General features: G+C 43.4%; 1 long non-coding RNA gene across 2 annotated transcripts; it reads right to left on the bottom strand.

Moving 5' to 3' along the window:
• Positions 1 to 569: 569 nt before the first annotated feature.
• Positions 570 to 5,532, bottom strand: LOC102019398. Of its 2 annotated transcripts, none has more exons than XR_264015.2 (4): positions 5,448 to 5,532; positions 4,590 to 4,678; positions 3,847 to 4,029; positions 570 to 2,607 (listed from the first exon to the last, which is right to left on the bottom strand). It is a non-coding gene; the product is annotated as an uncharacterized LOC102019398 (long non-coding RNA). The 2 variants fall into 2 exon arrangements; XR_264014.2 differs by having other exon boundaries at positions 3,847 to 4,008.
• Between the last annotated feature and the right edge of the window lie 3,074 nt (positions 5,533 to 8,606).

Here is an 8,606-nt window from a genome sequence, read left to right as displayed (position 1 = left end):
ATCCTCCACATGGTAGCATGTGGGTAAAGTCTAATGGCTAGTCCTCCTTTTCCTAATATCAATGCCCAAGTAAGAGCTATTAGCTCTGCCTTCTGAGCAGAGATTCCTGGAAGAAGAGGCCTAACTTCAATGACACATTGTGAACTGACAATTGTGTAACTTGCCCTTTGATGTTCTTCCTAGACAAAAGTACTTCCAACAGTGAACCCCACCTCCTCAAGATCTTGAAAGGGAGGTCAATGATGCCGTGGTTGCTTGCATAGGTCTGGGAGACTACTTATTCACAAAAGTGGCAAACTTCTGGGCCTGTAGGCATCAAAGAGGCAGGATAAAGAGTAGTGCAATTTTTTAATAGTAAACTTAAGTGTGTCTAACAGCATGACTTGAGACTTGGTAATAGTTTCCCTGTTAACCACAAGTAATCTTTTGTCTCCAGAATAGCTCTGACCTCATAATTGGGAGTCAAGACTTTTAACCTCTCCCCTAAGTTAACCTTGCAGCTTCTTCTTCTTTTTTTTTTTTTTCCTTTGGTTTTTCTCAGGTACCAGGAACTGAACTCATGACCTTGCGCTTACCAGGCAGGCGCTTTTGCCGCTGAGCTAAATCCCCAGCCCCTTGCAGCTTCTTCTGTTAGCACAGCTCTAGCTGCTACTGCTCTCAGGCAGGGTGGCCTTGCAGCAGCTACTCCATCTAACTTTTTTTTCTTAAAGTATGCCACAGGTGGGGTTCTTGTCCTAGTCTTTGGATTAAGGCCCCCCAAAGCAATTTCTCTTTTTTCCGTTACAGAGAGGAAGAAGGGTTTTCTTTCTTTCTTTCTTTTTTGTACAAGGAATCAAAGTCAGGACCTTGTGCTTGTCAGGCAGGCACTGTGTTACTGAGTATACCCCTGGCCCAAGAAGGTTTTCTTAAGTCAGGGATTCCCAGTGCTGGAGCCTAAGTAAGGGCATGTTTTATTTTCCTAAAGGCATTGTCAGTCATTTTTGTCCATTCTAGGGGCACAGACTCAGGGTCTTTATAGCCCGATATAAAGGCTTTGCCATTAGTTCAAAATTAGGTAGCCAGACCCTACACAAGCCTACCATTCCCAGGAAGGAACAAAGCTATTGTTTGGTGGCAGGAGGTCCAAGATTAGAGAGCCTGGATCTGGTCCCTAGACAGCTGTGATTCTCTCAGTATAAGAACATATCTCAAATACTGAACTTTTTGAAGGGCTATCTGAACCTTTTTCTTTTGGTGGGGGGAAGAATTTATAACCCTTCTTAGCTAGAAAGCTGACAGTCTGTATAGTGTTATAGTTGGATAACTCACAAGTTGGGCTACAAACTAAAATATCATCCACATATTGTAGGATAATTCCCTGATTAAGCTTTAGGTTCCTCAAGTCTTTCTCTAGTGCCTGAGTGAAAAGGCGAGGGCTGTTTCTAAACCCTGTGGGAGAACTGTCCTACTATGTTGGTGCTTTTCTTTTGAAATGGGGTTTTCCCATTCAAAGACAAACAAAAACTGAGAGTTTGGATATAGGGGGATGGAGAAGAATTCATCTGTTAAATCCAAGACTGAGAACCAATTAGTGTTCCCTAGAATTTGGGAGAGAATTGTATGTGAATCTGCCACTAGATGATGGATCAGAACAACAGCCTTGTTAATGAGGCAGAGGTCTTGTACTATCCTATATTCTCCTGAGGGCTTTACTACAAGAGAATAGGAATATTGCAAGAGGATTTCCAAGGCTTCAGAACATCATGTTTGAGAAACCTGTCTATGAAAGACTGGAGGCCTTTACCTGGCTCTTCTTTGATTGGATACTGCTTTTGGTTAGGAAACCAGCTGGGGTCTTTTAGTTTTATAACTTCTGGCATAGGTAAATGTGTCTGTCCAGGTATTCCATGGTATCATGCAGCAGGATCCACCTGTTAGCTAATTTGATCAGGGAGACCTGGGGTAGTCCCAGCAGGTAAAATCCACCTTAGCCATAGCCAGAATTTGAAAATTGCCCCCAATTTTGCTAGTAAATCTCTTCCTAGCAAGGGAGTAGGACACTATGGAACATTAGAAACTCAAGGTTAAACATCTGGCCTTCAGAGTGACCCATCAAAGGAAGAGTAAAGAATCTCTAGTTAGGGGTCCTCTTGACCAAAGCTATACCTATAGGCTTAGAGGAGGGCTTTCCAGAAAAGGAAATCAAAATTCAATGAGCTTCCCCTGTACTGATAAGCAGTTGGCTTGCCCATGACATCTAAGATTACCCAGGGTTCCTCGGAGGAGATGGCAATGTCCATGGACAGGGGCATTGCAGGCTCCCTAGGGCCTCGTCAGTCATCACAACAAGAAGTGAGGATTTTGGCTGGCCTGGCCCCCTCTGGGAGTGGGGACAGTCAAGCCTCCAATGCCATGAGTCAGGTGCATGAGCTGCCTCATATGTGGAGCTGGACCCAGGCAGAGGTTTGGTGTAATCTCATGCCCAGTGTCCAGTCTTCTTATACTTGAAACAGGAACCCTTTCCTCAGTTGTCCTGGGTTTTCACTTCGACAGTTTGCATGAGCTTACAGCATTGCCAGTTGCAGCAGCTATAATCTTAGCTTTTCTCTTTTGTCCCTCCTCTGGGTCCTGCATGATGAACACAGAAAAGGTCATGTTCAGCAATTGGGCCGTAGGTGTCTGTGAGCCATCTGGGGTTTTGTGCTTTATGCTAAATATCTGGGGCTGACTTACAAGTGAAGTGATGTCTCATTAGTGCCTCTCCCTTGCTGGAAGATGGATCTATATTAGTATATTTATGAAAGACTTCTAATCAGTTACAGAAAACAGCTGGATTTTCCTCTGTTCCCTATGTGACCCTGTTCACCTTATCATAGTTAACAGGTTTAATACACCTTTCCATCCCCATGGTAAGAGCACCCAGCACATCAGCTATTTTCAGTCCCTCACTAGTATTAGAGTCCCAGGTTGGCTCAGTTGAAGAGAGAATAGCCTCTTCGGGGCGGTTTCCTTCCTTTTTTAAATTATACTGCTCATTTGTACAGTTCCTAGCTCTTGTAGGATTCTTTATCTCCCATATGGTGTACAGCAAGTGGCCAAGATGAATTGGATATTCACCATGATGACTCAAAATCAAGGGTCAAAGTTTGAAACCATCTTCAAACTTACTGGAGTCCTCTGACAGTTGGCCTCATTGGTCATCTGCTGGACATCTGCACTGAAAAAGGGACCTGAACTTGCATATTCCTCTCTACCCTGCGACCTCTCTTAGGGGCAGGACAAGTTGTGAATTAGAGGAGTAGAAGGCACCACTTTGGGATTGACCTGTGGGGCTTTAACCTGTCTCTGTGTACCCAGTGGGACTTAGGGCTGCTTGAGGCACATGATGAGGGGCTGAAAAATGCTGGGTTCCTTTGGAGCACTGAGGTCCACTTGGGTTCCTAGTCACTTGGAGGAGATGGACTGGCTTGGGGCTCTGAGGAGGAGGACAAAGAGACCTGGCTTAGGGCTCTGAGGAGGAGGACAAAGAGACCTCCCAGTGTGGTTGTCTTTATCAAACAGATCAGAGAGACCCACATCCCCCTGAGAGACAGGTGGTGGTCCCAGGACAGGATGCTGGTCATCCAGGATCTCTTCCTTTTCCTCAGGGGCCGCTCTAAGTACCATAGTTTCTGAGAATTCCCTGAGAAAGGGTCATAAATACCTGAACAGAAGAGATGGCACTCCACCTTTATGTTTTAAGCAGAAACATTAAAAAGTTTTAAAAATAAGGAGGGCTCTACTTTTGTATACTCAGTCACTCTAGTTAAGTTTTAAACACTGTTCATTTGTTCTTCTCAGGCTGTCAGGCATATGTTTCTAAATTACCTGCATTTCGTTAGAAGAAACAAAGAAAGGAGGCCAAAAAGTGGTAGCTCTAGGCAGGCTTTAGGATCCAGAGGGCTTCGAGTCAGCTAGTGCCTACTTGGCTGCCACTGGCTGATGTAGGCAGAAGGGCGGGAGTTTTAAGGTGGACAAAGTTTTCTCCTCCTATACAGGAAGATACCGGACCTGTTAAAATAGTTCAGAGGAAAAGAGGGAGAAAGGCCACACCTTCTCTAAAATCAGAGGCTTAGCTCCATCTATAAGGGTGAGGTTTTGCAAGACCAGTTGGTAAAAAAAAGAGAGAATAAAGGGGGGGGTGTAGATTCTAAACAGCTTCTAGCCATGTGACAAGGCAAACTGACACCCTGAACCAAAACAGCACTCCGAGAAAGCCTAAAGGCATTTACAAACTGCAGTAGGCAGAGACCTGGCTAATTTCCAGAAAGGGTAGCAAAATATGGGAACAAATGCATAGACAACAGTACATACCAAGCCTGCAGAGTGAGCGGAAGTAATAAAAAGTAAGGGGAGGTAAACTTAGGTCTGTTGTGGTGAGAAGAAAAACATAAAAGCCATGTGTTCCCTTCCCCATCCCACATGTGGGCCACACTAGGAAGCTCTTCCCGGCACCATGACAAAAAGCCTCCTGGGAAGGTTCCCAGGCTAGAGGAGTCAGGGCAGAAGAAGGAAATAAACCTTTACAGAATTTTAGAGAGAAACAAAAAAACGTTCCCACAGGGTCTTACCTGCTGTCCTGGCTGGATAAGCCAAATATGTCACCATGTTTCAGGGTGCTGGAGTCTCCTTCTGAAGGTGGCTTCTGTGTTCTTTCCATCTGAAACAAAGATGAAGAAAACAAGCAAAAACGGTGGCAAAGTTTCACATTTATTTGAGGTAGGAAAACTAAAGAGGGAAAATTAAAAATAGAGGGTAAGGGAACTGGCTCTGCAGAGTGAGTTTGGGCTGAGTAAAAGTAAAAATAAAAGAAATAGGGAAAATAACATGGGGGGCTAAGATGGAGTGGGACGCTGGCAAGTTCTTCATGGTGTCCCACCTTTTTATTCATTTCACACATCATGGATTCTCAAGAAGTGCACATTGGGGTTCTGAGAACTGTTTTGCATATGTGTCCTGGGATCTGGTCATGCCTTCATTCCCAGCCAGTCTAGCCAAGCTGTCTTCCTATCTCACCCCTACATAGACTGGAAGACTTTTCTCTGAGAAGACTCAGATATTCACTGAAGGCATCATGATTGTCACCATGGGGACAAAATCTTCTGCCTCTCACAAAGGCTCCATCCAGCTTCTCTGCACCTCACTTTTAAACATATTCACTGTACTAGACAATTTTTGTGGTTGGGATGAAACACCTAACACCTTTCCTTAAAGAAGGAAAGGTTTATTTTGGTTCACAGTTTCAGAGGTTTCAGTTCATAGTCAGCTGGCTCTGACAGACATCATGAGAGAAGGGCCAGGCAGAAGAAAGCTGCTCACCTCATGGCAGACAGGAAGCAGAGTGAGCAAGGAAGAGCCAGAGAGGAAGTGCATGGACGGGAAACACATAGAAACACTCTCTCAAGTGAAAGACTTTCAAAAGAGCTTACATTTTTATACTTCTGAGCCTGCTGATGGATGAGATCTGGCCAGTTCCTGAAATGCCCTCAGCATAGCAGAAAATGCACTCCAGCCAGTCTGTTAGTTGCCCAGGTAATAGTTCTGGTTACAGTTCCTGTTACTTTTGTTTCTTAGAAATGGCTGGTCACTGTGATGTATAGCTAGTCACTGTGATGCATACCTGGTCACTGTGATACATAGTGTAAAAACCAATCAAAGACAGTCAAGTACTCTGCCTTTGTACTTCCCCTTGCAGACCCCATAAAAACTTCCCTCCTTGAGCCTTTGAAAGCTTACACTTTGAGGGACAGTTGGTTCCCTGTCAGTGCCCATCCAACATTAAATAAATCTGCCTCCAAATCCTGGGTGTTATTTTGCTGTTTCTGCTCAAGTTGCATCAGGACATCTTTCTTACTGTCCCAGTGTAAAATATTTGAAGTATTTGGCATCTCCTGCCCAACCCCGCAAGAACTGGGAATTGAGCCCAGGGCCTTCATACTGAACTACCTCCCCAGCCACTTTTATTTTTATTTTGAGGCTGGGCCTTGCTACGTGGTTAAGTTGCCCAGAATGGGTTCAAACTTGTCATCTCCCTGCTTTAGTTTCCCAGAGTGGTAGCATGACAAGCAAGCACTACCATACCTACCTTTGGTTTCTTTTTAACAGCATCAGTTTCTTCAGCAACCATACTTGGCCCCAGCTTTACAAATGCTTCATTTCTGGCCAAACTTCAAGTTTTTCAAATCTTTCTGCTCTGCCTTTTGGTCCCAATTCTTATTATAAATCCAGCTCAAAGCAGCCAGTAGTATTCATGCCACAGCCTGAACACTGGGCTATCTTGAAATTTTATCCATCCAATTAATTGGCCCACCACCTCTAAACTCAGCTTCCCACAAAGTCTCAGAACATGGGCAAAATGTAGACAAGTTCTTTGCCAGAATGTAACACAAATGACCTCTATTCCAATCCCAACAGTCTTAATTTCCATTTGAAATCCCCCCTTGTTTTTACATCTTTATTCCTATTGGAATTCTGTTCTTCTGAGCTCTGGCCAGAATCATCCATCAGGCATTGTTTACAGTATTCCAGAGCTTCTGTAGCCCACATCTCCAAGCCTTTCCAGACTCCTCCCTCAAACCAGTTCCAAAGGCTTCTGAACCACATGCTCAGGTACTCACCGTATATCTAGGTATCAACTTTTGTATGAGTTTTTTGTTGCTGGTTCCAAATACCTGACATATACAAGTTAGAGGAGAAAAGGTTTATCTTGGCCAGTGGCTTCACAAGTTTCAGCCCATAGTTGGCTGGCTCCCAAGCAGAAACATCATGGTGGAATGGTGGAAGGAAAGGAAGCTGCTGTTCTCATGACAACCAGGAAGCAAAGTTAGCAAGGAAGAGGCCAGGTATCAAAAACAGTCCCTTGGATCATGCCCCTGTGACCCATAGAGACACACCAAGAAGTGAGTATTACTAATCTTTTGGCCATATCTCAAACAAATCAAACTGATAACCAAGATTAGCTATCACATACATGGAACCAGAAAAATCTTGTGAAGTACAGTTAAATTAATCTTATAAGGGAAAAAAAAAGAGATGGAAATGGGAGAGAAAATTAGAGTATCTGTGTAGGCAGTTTGATATCCATACATAATAGGCATTCCAGAAAGAATGAGTATAGAAAATGAATGGGAGGATGTTATTAAAGACATAATTCAAGAGAATATGCTGAATGAAGTAATGTGAGTTTCCCTATTATTCCCAGCTCAGTACCTATGAAAGCCACAGCAGAACTTACTGGAGAGTAAGTGCTACTGATCCCCCGCACACCTATCATCAGCTGCACAAGGCAAGTAGGAACAGAAGCCCTTTTCTCTGTATTGTCCTTCCAGAGCCCTCCACTAAGAAAACCTACCACTGCTCAGTGGGAAAAGGAGAAACTTTGGCAGGATCTAGCTCCAGTGTCATAAAGAAAGACAGCAGAGCAGAGGGACAACAAATTGATAACTGGCAAACAAAGCCTCAGAAAGTTTACCCCCTACAAGACTTTGCTTAGGGAAGCTACTAAAAGCTGTGATCCATCAAGAGGAGGTAAATTAGGAAAGAGGAATATATGGGATCCAAGAAATAAGAGATAGGAGGTTGATTACAGGAATGAGATAAAGTGAATTCTAGAATGATGATCATGAAAGATCCAAAATGATAGCTGCATGCAGCACAACTAGACAGCCAGCAAGAGAGAGGACTCCAGAAGGGAGAAAATGTGTGTGTGTGTGTGTCTATGTGTGTCTGTGAGAGAGACTGACTATGTTTGAATATATTGAAAGATCTGTACTCATACCTTAAGATTTGAGGCAAATTAATAATAGACATAGAAAATTAAGTGCACAAAAAACTGACAATCATTAATCACTCCTAAATTTTTTTCATAAAAACAAAAGAAAATATAATGCTCATTCACTACATATCTAGTTATGAAAAATATTTACATCCTGTTAAGAATCCACACACTGAACATTCACGTAATTGAAATCATGTTAGAACTCTGCTGTGTTTTAGATCCTAAGTATCCCCTGAAGGCCCACATGTTAAAGCTGTGTCCTCAGGATAGCTATTGGCTGTGTGAAAACTTCACAAGATGCGGCCCAATGGAGGTTGGGCTCACTGTGGCTGTGCCCTTTCAGGGGACTGTGGGGCGCCAGCCCTCTCCTCGTTCTTCTTAGCCAATACAGTGGGCAGCTTTTCCCACCATATGTTCCTGCCACAGTGTACTGTTTCACCACAGACCTAAGATCAAGGGCTGAAATCTCTAAAACATAAGCCAAATTCATGACTGGCTTATAAATTAATTATTTGGGGTATTTTGTTTTAGTGACAGAAAGCTGACAAACACAAACTATGTTAGGAAGATGACAGAACAAAAGGAGAATAGGAAGGATATAGGAGAACGCAAGGTTCATCATACCGAGTAGGAGGTCAGTAAAAGATGATAACCAAAGACATCATCTAAGGAGGTACCTAGAGTTCTAGGACTGTTTGGAAATACCTAGGTAAATCCCCAAAGAAAGACCAAATTGTGTCTTGAGTGGTGGTTTCTTGGTAGCAATAACTGGGGACAAGGAGGTAAGAGGAGGAACAGAAGCCCTTTTAGT

This window comes from Chinchilla lanigera, unplaced genomic scaffold (genome assembly GCF_000276665.1).
Source record: "Chinchilla lanigera isolate Chin_1 unplaced genomic scaffold, ChiLan1.0 scaffold00088, whole genome shotgun sequence".
Taxonomy (NCBI): domain Eukaryota; kingdom Metazoa; phylum Chordata; class Mammalia; order Rodentia; family Chinchillidae; genus Chinchilla; species Chinchilla lanigera.
Note: the sequence above shows the minus strand (reverse complement) of the source record. Positions and strands in the feature narration are given on the sequence as shown.